This window comes from Triticum aestivum, chromosome 7A (genome assembly GCF_018294505.1).
Source record: "Triticum aestivum cultivar Chinese Spring chromosome 7A, IWGSC CS RefSeq v2.1, whole genome shotgun sequence".
Lineage (NCBI taxonomy): Eukaryota > Viridiplantae > Streptophyta > Magnoliopsida > Poales > Poaceae > Triticum > Triticum aestivum.
This window is the reverse complement of record NC_057812.1, coordinates 116,067,347-116,077,877: the sequence shown is the minus strand read 5'-3', so window position 1 is coordinate 116,077,877 and position 10,531 is coordinate 116,067,347.

The window sequence follows — 10,531 nt, the reverse complement described above, 5'->3', positions numbered from 1 at the left end:
CCCCCTGTCAGCTGGAACCCAGCATAGTGGGAGGCTGCCTTGTGGGCCTACCAAGTTGACGGGGACGGAGGGCTTTGTCAACTTAGTCAATATGAACGATTCTAGCTGCTGTTACCGTACGATGTTCATCCAATGGCGGTAGTGCTTCTTCAACCTCTGGTCTTCTTGCTCCAGCCGCCCAAACCAGCGACGGCCGTGCCACGTGCTCCTGCCTCCCGTGGCCGGCTGTGATGCCGCCGAGGCCTCACCGCCCCCTACTACTCCCACCGCTGGCCAGGCCATCCCTCTACTCACCCACACCCCCTGTTATTCTGCGGCGACATCAACCTCACACCGCAGCCGACCCAGTGAACCCTCGTACTCCTCTTCGCATGGGCATCCACTGCTGCGTCTTCCTCGGCTCCGAGTCGTCCCCTTCCTAGTCCTCGCCGTCGTCCACCGCCGTGGTGCTCTCGGCGTGGCGTGGTCAACATAGTAAAGGAATGACTTCCATCGGACGTGGACTGTACGTGGAGAGGCTAACAACTGGGTCCACGGCCGCAGCAAGGAAGTGCCTCCTTATTATGCGCAAAATAATGCTTCCTCCACCTGATAGCGGGGACCCACCAGACGGGCCACCGTATTTCACAAAAAAAACGTTTCCCCCTGACTGTTGGGACCCACCAGCTATATCTTCGCACGCAAGGAAGTGCGTTCGGGCAAAAAAGACGATTCGCCCCCCTGACTGTTGGGACCCACCAGCTACATCTTCGCACGCAAGGAAGTGCGTCCGGGCAAAAAAAACAATTCGCCCCCTGACTGCTGGGACCCATCAGCTACGTCTTCGCACGCAAGGAAGTGTCTGACAGTCGGGACCCACCTGGTCGAAGCGTATGTAGCATTGTCATTTTGTTAGCGAACGTGTACATACATATATACTGGTGGATGTAGAGGCGCGCACGTGTCGTAGTAGAGGCGCGTACGTGTCGTAGTAGAGGCGCGCACATAGCATGTACACGTACGTACAGTGGCCAGGGTGCAAGAAAGAAAATACGGCCACGTATGTGTACATACGGACGGGGTCTCGAATGCCTACTCACGCATACGTACAACCAGGGTTCGTGTACATGGCTGGGTCGGAACGGAGAAACAGCGTCATCGTCGTGTTCATGGGGAGGCAACGGAATGCGTCGTGTTCATGGGGAGGCAACGGAATGCATCGTGTTCATGGGGAGGCAACGGAATGCGTCGTGTTCATCGGGAGGCAACGGAACGCGTGGGAGCCAACCGGCTGGGTCGGAACGGAATGCGTGGTCATGTTCATCGGGAGGGCTTGGATGGAACAGATGATGGAAACGAGGCCTGGCGTACCGCAGAACGGAGGAAACGGCCTTGTGTTCGACCAGCCACGTTCGAAACGGGATCCTGTTCATCGGGAGGGGTCTGGCGTACCGCAAACGGACGAAACGGACCTCCTACGGTCGAAACGGGGGGTCCTGTTGATCGGGAGGGGTGTGGCGTACCGCAAAACAGACGAAACGGACCTCCTACGGTCAAAACGGGGGTCCTGTTGATCGGGAGGGGTGTGGCGTACCGTAAAACGGACGAAACGGACCTCCTACGATCGAAACGGGGGTCCTGTTCATCGGGAGGGGTGTGGCGTACCGCAAAACGGGACTCCACGAGATACTGTTCATCTCCACTGTTGACCTCCTCCAGCCTCCACGGGCTACCGTCGACCTCCTCCAGCCTCCACGGGCTCCTGTTCATCCAGCCTCCACCGTGCGCTACTCCATCGGCTACTGTTCAACCACCCCTCCATGGGCACCCCTCCACCGTCTACTATTCATCCAGCCCTCCACACCACGGGGTCCTGTTCAACCACCCCTCCACGGGCACCCCTCCACCGTCTACTGTTCATCCAGCCCTCCACACCACGGGGTCTTGTTCATCCAGAGGCAACGCCACCGCTCACTGTTCATCCAACCCCCCCCCCCCCCGGCAATGCTCACTGTTCATCCAATCGATCGGCTTCAGTTAGCAGTAGTAACGAAGGAATCACTCGATCGGGTTCAGTTAACAACCATCGATCGATCGCTCGGGTTCAGTAACGCGTAGCCTGCAGTGTAATCGCTCGGGTTCAGTTAGAGCCAACGCCTCGCACACACGCGCGTACGTGTACGAGAGAAACGCGCATCGCTCGGCCCCCGACCTCCCACCGTAACCGAGAACTCCCCGAAATTTTCCTCCCCCTCGATTCTACCACGGTTTTTTCCGTCATGGACGACCCAAAGAATGTCATGCAGCTGCGTCTCCGGCCCGCCTAGGACGAAAAGCCCATTTTCTGTCATGATTTTTTTCATAGAAGTAGGAGCCCACCACATCTATGATGATACCGGGTTTTGTCACAATTATCGTCATAGAAGTGTCATATGTATGACAGAAAAAAATTTCGTTCAGCCCAAAATATCACGGATGTGTCATTTTTTTGTAGTGCGAGCTTGTGGAGACAGAGCGGGTGATCTTCTCCTACGGAGACGTCATCGTCCTCTCCGACGACGAGGAGCACAATGGCACCGACGCCGGCGAGAATGGCGGTGGCAAGGATGAGGAGGAGTTCAACATTGAATAGTGGCAGCGCATCTTCCCCGACTCCGGCGATGACGCCACATGCCTGGACCCCAGGGGCGGTTGGATCTCGCGGGAGGATTGGCTCGCCCTCTAGAAGGGTGGCAATGACGATGGTGTATAGTTTTAATTAAAATTCATGTTTACTTTTAAATCAAATGGTTATGTACATTATGTGTAGTTTCGGTTCTTTAAATCGAATCTAGGTTGAACTCATGAAGATTTTTTTTACTCCGTTAAATTTAAGAGTTCGGCTAGGTCCGACTAGTGCAGTAAAAATCCTCCACTAAGGTTTGCTCGGTCAGATCCTCCTCTATTTTGTAGGGGTTCGGTTAGAGTTGGCCTTATAAAGTTTATAGAGGGAGTATATATGAACAAGATTCAAATGAATTCCCAATTTTATTTTATTTTCTAAATTCCTGACCATATGCGAACACAAATTTAGATTTAGAATCCCAGTACTGCCCAGTTTATTTATACGAAAATTTTATTTATATCCAAATAATTTGATCCAATATAAAAATAAAATGGTGGGCACCAAAGCTTTGCATGAATGTCCGGTTAATGCCATTCACTTAGAGAAATCTGTAGCCTACAGGAACATCTATCAACCGCGTCAAAAAGTTCACCGACCAATGTAGTCATTGTGTATCTCATATCCAACCAACAAGCATGTGGTCTTCATATGGCAATTACATTATGACCTGGCTTTGTATGGTTGTTGTACAAGATCAACTTAAGTGCAGTTCCATTCATCTTCCTATAAATAATGAAGGGGTGCCTACTGCTTCTATATTTCACAGATGCTGAGTGACTTAAAGTTCAACTCACCACCATATCTTTCAGGGACAATAGAAGAACTAGGACTAGACATGGGAGGCATCTGAGAAGTTCAGATCCTTACTACGAAAAAGGGTTTCCTCCAGCTTTATATTATAAAGCATCCGCACCAAACAACCCACAATAACAGTAGCAGCTCAAGTTCAAGTTCAAGTCAAAAGGAAAAAAGAGAGGCGACAAAATGAAAATAGGAGGTTCCGCTGGGGGCATAGCACAACAAGACCCTACTAAAGGGAGTCGCGCGGTATGGGGCAGCTGCCGTGAACATGAGGTGGCGGAGCAGCTACCATCACAGAGCAAACGCCAGCCTGGAGCAGCTGTAGTAGCCTGGGAAGCAGCTAGCCCAAACCAGCCTCTAGAGGCTGCTACCGCTACAGCGATCATCTCATCAGCTGGAGCCCCACCCACCGCTACATTCGCCGTACTACTAATCCTCCACCGACGGTGTAGCATAATTCATGGCCTCAATAGATCACGCCGAGCCGCAATCTACGACGATGGCAGATAATGGCGAGCCGGGGCTACCAGTTATTACCACCACCGGACTCGCGGGCTATGCCTACGGCCTAGGGCCGTCGGCATAGGTCCATTGCCGTCGGCGTAGATCTATGCCTATGGCTGCCGTTGGCATATCCCCGTCGGCGTAGATCACGTCAGCATAGATGTGTCAGACCGTCGGCGTAGTATAGCCGTCGGCATAGGAGCATATGCCGACGGCCGTGGGAGAGCCGTCGGCATAGTTTAGCCGTCGGCGTTGTTTTCCGTCTGACGGCAACGGACGGCGCCGTCAACAGCGCTGGCGATTCAGGGGACGACACGTGGCGCATGTATGCCGACGGCTCGGCCGTCGGCATAGATGGAAATCTATGCCGACGGCCTAGCCGTCAGCATACCTGCGCCACGTGTCGTCCCCCGGCTTCTCCTAGCGGCAGGGCTATGCGGCATAGATGGAAATCTATGCCGACGGCTTTGCCGTAGGCATATCTCTGCCACGTGGCAGCTCCTGGTAACTCCTGGGCGTATATATGCCGACGGCTTTGCCGTAGGCATAGTTTTTTTTGTTTTTTTTTTATTTTCCCTGTTTTTTCTTTTCCAATTCATTTGAAAGCATTTCAAAACAGAACAATATGAAATTATGCAGAAATATGACAATTCATCATGTGAACATACTCAAGTTCATCTAAACATACTCAAGTTCACCATCATCATCTAAACATACTCAAGTTCATCACATCATCTAAAGATCATCACCGATGGAAGTTCATGAACATAAAAGTAGTGCAAGACATGAAACATGATAAAAGTAGGAATATGAAAGGCATGGCATGATGGCCACATGCACGAAATCATCAAGCAAGAGCACCCCCGCCAAAACCACCACCTCCGCCAAAACCACCACCACCACCTCCGCCAAAACCACCACCACCACCTCCGCCAAAACCGCCATCGCGACCACCACCACTCTGCCAGATCGGAGTGACTGGGGTCGACGGAGCAGGAGTCGAGCCACCGGTCCCCTACATGTTTCAGAAAAGATTCTAACGGTAAATATGATATGATAGTGTTTCATGAACGAGAACTAGTTTGCTAGTAGTTAGGCAAATGTACTAACCGGACCATCACTGCCTAGTGCCACCCATTCATCGAACGTGGGCACGTGTGGGGGTTCTCCCGCGGGTGGTGGTGGGGGTCCCATTTGTAGTGGATCCGTGCGGTTAGTCCAAGACGCCAACATAGCCTGAATGTTAGTTAAACAAGCAAACTAGAAGATCAGAAGGAATGAAAGTGCAAAAATTTAGGTTGGTTTTAAGAGGGCAAAACTAACCGTCATCATCTGACGGTTGTAATCATCGTTTGCCTTCACTCGTTTCAAGTACTCCCGCACCTCGAGATTCCTATGCTCGACAAACTCCTTATATGCCTACATAATTTAGGTTGTTTCTAAGTGAGCAATGCTGAAAATAAACTGAGAATGCAAGATAGAAAAAGATAAAGAGGAAGTACTTACAGCATGCTGGCGGGCTAAGGGAGTCTGTGAACGCCCCGTACTCTCTAACTGGCTCGGGTTGCTAGCCCGAAGCCGTGTGTACGAGATCGAAGGAGTGATCAAGCCATCGAAACACGGATACCGGCCATTCTTCTTCCCCTGGATGGCCACCACCGCCGTGTCGTTGATCTGAGACTGGGCGACCTCAGCAACAGGAACATCCAGATGCAACTCCTGATAGTGATGAATGTAAGACCCCAGGTGCTCCTCGGTCTTGCCGTAGTACTGGCTCTCGCCCTCCTTGCGATGACTCCGCTCGCGGGCCAGCTTCCACGACTCCATGTCTGAGAGCGGCCTTTTCAACTTGTCCTCCTACAACGTCAAATAGAAGTCAGCCATACATAAGAACATGACGTAAAGAAGAACAAAAATGCATCATGCACATAGATATACCTTCATGGCCTTGAAGCCCCAGTGGTTCCTGTTTCCTTGGCCGTGTGTCCCGTCGTCTCCACGGTTAGCCCGGGCCTTGATGCTCTTGGCAGCAAACTCTGCATCGGTGCCGAGCCACCTATCCACCAAACTCGCCCATCCGTCATGCCTTCCATAGCACCAACGAGGAACAACCTATGCAAATTTTGGAAGCATGACATGTGAGCACGAAACATATAGTTGACTGCTTGAAACAATGAAAAGTTAGTAATAGTTACCATCATGAACTGCTCCTTGCTCAAGGTAAGTCGTAGCTTCTGTGCTTGAGTTTTGGGCATCTTTTGTTGCAGGTAGTAGTGGTAGTACTGCGAGACGGCAACCCAGCACACCTCGTACTGCAACTGACGAGCTTTCTTCTTCGCAGCCGCAAGCAAGACCACGTCGGCTCTGGCCTTGTGCTCGTCAAGAACTCTATAGAGTTGCTGCAATCATGCAAAAACCAGAAGTAAACAAGGCATGAGTTGAGTGATTCAATGATAAACTATGAACGAAACTGAAGACAAGTGATTCAGAAGAGAACTTACCCAAAATTTGGTGATCACGGCCTTAGCGGTCGTCCCGTACTCCGCGTTGCTGCAAGCCTCGTAGTGGGCCCAGCTCGTGGCCAAAACCCGCTGCTGCGGGTCCCTGTCTGGCCGCGGGCAGAATAGGCCAGGCCAAAACTCCTTCAACAGGACAGTGATAAGGCTGTTCGGTTTATGGCCCTTTCCGTGAAGGATCCAGTTTCTGCAAAAGAATCAAATGATTGCCATGTGTACAATAATAAAATGTTGTCATGTGTTGAAAATATGATTGAGAGGCACTTACTCTGTCCCCACAGGTTCAATGAGCCACTTGTGCTCCTCGATAGAAGGTGGTGTAGGTAGTCCGGCATTACCACGTAGCCACCCCTGCGAAGAACCCGGTGGCAAGTCACCCCACAACGCGGGATCAACCTCGCCTCCACCCTCCTCGGCCTCCTCCTCACCCTCCTCCTCGGCCTCCTCCTCCTCACCCTCCTCCTCGGCCTCCTCCTCCTCGCCATCAAGAACATACTCCTCCTCCTCAGACTCAGAAGGTGCCTCTGTATAGGAGGGCATCAAAGAAGACCCTCCTATTTCAGACACGGCCCGGAGTTTTTTGCCCCGGTTGCCTCTCCCCCCACCTCCTCCTCCTCTAGGGGCTCTCCCCCCACCGCCTCCTCCTCTAGGGTCTCCTCCCCCGACCCCTCCACCTCCCTGTGAGGTGTCATCCTCGCGTGGTCGGGAGGGAACCTTGTGGGCTCGTCCACTCCGAGTAAGTCCTTTAAATTTACTAAGGAAACTAGCGCCGCTGGACTTGCCCATGATTATTAAACCTGCATTGAGAAGAGAATAAACAATTAGTAAGGATATCAATTAAACAAGCATACAGGAAAAACATTAATAACAGAAGAGCACATTAAGCATACTATTGTAATGATCATTAAAAGAACTTACATTTTCTAGAACCCATATGAATCATCACTATTGTAATCTATTTGTGGACCGGTCTCATCATCACTATCACGCATATCTTCTTCGTTTTCTGACGGAGGTGGAGGCTCTTCCTCATCGTCAGCGTCTTCATTTAACTTTTCAAGCATAATTATGTCTCTTTGATTCACAACTGCCTCACCATCAATCCGTGCGTCGTCGTCGTTTGGGTCCAGGTCAACATAACCCAAGTCATCATCCTCGTTGCTTCGGACCACGTCATCATGTTCCTCTTGATAGAACACTCCCTCGTATGTCATGGGGTTTATGTTGCATTATGGCGCCGGGAGGGAGATTCAGCGGAATAACAAATACGGGCCAACAGCTGTATGGATTAGACGACATACCATATGGATTGAACCCATCACCTGTTATAGCAATTCTGACATTCCCAGCCTCGGCTGCTTCCTCCGGGTACTCTATATCGAATGACTTCCATGCTTCACCTCCTGATGGATGTACAATTTTTTTTGGATTGTACCTTTTCCTTTCCTTGTGCCACTTCATCATTTTGGCAGACTCCTCGGTGATGAAAAGGCGCTGCAGTCTTTTTATAAAATCAAGATACCGAAGAACCTTCACAGGGATTTTTAGCTGCTGCTTCTGACCATGCTTATCGACCACCTCAATATACCGAGAGGAACCACACTTCCTACAGTACTTGTCATCTGCATACTCATGCCTAAACAAAAGGCAATTCTTTGGACAAACATGTATTTTCTCATAGTCCATCGAGAGCGCCTTCATGATTTTCTTCGTACCGTACATGGTTTTCGGCAGTTCATGGCCCTCAGGCAGGCTGTTAGCCCATACTCCCAGAAATGCTTCGAAGCAACCTCGGCTACAGCCGTACTCAGCCTTGACTGCCATCAGTTGCGAGATGGCATCCAGCACAGACAGCTTGGCACCCTCATAGAGAGGTTTCTTTGACGAGGCCAAGATTTCCAGGAAGGCCTTTGCGGTTTCCTCCGGCTCCTCCGGTTCATTCGCTGAATGTGACGGAGGTGTCGGCTGTGCAGCAAAGACATCATCTAGCATGTCTCTAACCCCATCGTCCTCATAACCAGCGACGCATTGTCGTATCACATCCTCTCTACCACGGTCCCGCTGGGCAAAGTTTATCGGCATATTAAAGTTGGGCATAAATCCATGCGTGCGAAGGTGCTTAGTCATCTCACTCTTATCTCTGCGAATATGCCTCTTACATCTGGCACACGGGCATTCTGGCACCATCCCCATTGGACTACGGAATATCTCTTTCAAAAACACATCAGTTTTCTCGACCCACTCTGTTGTTACTTGATTCCGACGGAAAAACCCACTATACATCCACTGATTATCTGCCATCTCTGCTTTATTGGAAGCCACACAACAAAATTAAGGATTCATTTAAATTACTCACATCAATATTTTATTTTTTACAAGGTTGACGAGAAACGACATTTAATCCACCTACATCTCTAATAGGTAAAGATGGGTCCTAATCCCACCCGAGAATGTGTAGATTGAGTACGTTGTCCATGCTCTACCCCATTCCGAGACAAAATTTCGGCAGCACCTCCCCGCTGTTCTCCAAATACACGTCTCGGCAAAATGCCGAGAGAATGTGCATCCGGAGAACAACAGGGAGGCGCCGCCGAAATCCTGTCTCGGAACGGGGTAGAGCATGAACAACGTACCCAATCTACACATCCTCGGGCTGTCCGTGCAAAGCGCCGGACAATCCGAAAGAGCTGCAGCGATAAATATGCAATTGAATGCATATTTATCGATGCAACCCTTTCGGACGGGAGACCTAGGTTACGTGACTTGACGTGAAAATTTAATCTAGTGACATGGAAAAAAAGTGGACGAGGTCATGGAATTGTTGCTCACCCTCCGATGTAGTCGATCAAAGGAGATGGACGATCGTGGACCAACACCTCCAACGTCGACAATCACTCCACGAAGATGGAACACCACAAATCCTGTTAATTACACCGAGTGAAAAAAAATTAGGTCATCACCTCACATTAAGCATTGATACTTTTAACTATGAAAAAAAATCATGTTTCGTCAAGTGCCAAATTTTGTCCTTCAATTTTTTTGCAACATCATCATGATTAAATAACCACTGATCATATCATAATTTTGCAGCACATCTCACATAGCTACTTAACATTAAGCACTAACACTTAAAACTATGAAAAAAATCTTATTTTGTCAAGTGTCAAATTTTGTCCGGTTCAATTTTTTTGACAAGATCATCATGATAAAAATAATCACTCATCTTATACCAATTTTAGAGCACATCTCAAATGACAAGATCATCATGATAAAAATAATGCAAACTAACAATCTAACATCCTAACATCCAACATTCAACTATATATCAACCTAACAACCTAACATCTAACATCTAACCTAACAATCTAACATCCAACATCCATCCATGCATTCATTCATCCATCCAACAGTAGAAAAAATGGAAAAAAAATGAAAAAAAACGTAGCTCACCGAGAGGGGCGTGGCAGGGGGCGAGGCGGTGGAGGGGATGGTGAGGCAGGGGCGGTCGGGGACGGGAGGGACGGTGCCGGACGGAGCCGCGGCCGGCTCTAGGAGCCGCGGCCGGCGGGGTTGGGAGAGGTCGTGGCGCCGGGGTCGGGGGAGGCCGGCGCAATGGTGGGGTCGGGGGAGGCCGGTGCAGCGCGTGGTTGGGGGAGGCCGGGGCGACGGCGGGTGGAGACGGCGGCGCCGGCCGGTGTGGAGGCGGGGGCGGCGAAGCGGCTGTGGAGGCGGGGAGGGCAGCGGGCGTGGTGGAGGCGGGGAGGGCGGCGGCGGCAGGGGGAGGTGGGGGGTGCGGCGGTGGCGGCAGGTCGGGGTGGGGGTGCGGCGGCGGCGGCAGGTCGGGGTGGGGTGCGGCGGCGGCGCAGGTCGGGGTCGGGGGTGCGACGGCGGCAGCTAGCTCGGGGTGTGGGGAGACAGTGAGTGGATGGGGGGTAACGCGAGTGGATAAGGTCAACTATGCCGACGGCTAAGCCATCGGCATTGCTCAGGGCGCCACGTGGCACCTATGCCGACGGCTTAGCCGTAGGCATACTTTTTTTTCTTTTTTATTAACCACGTCACCGAT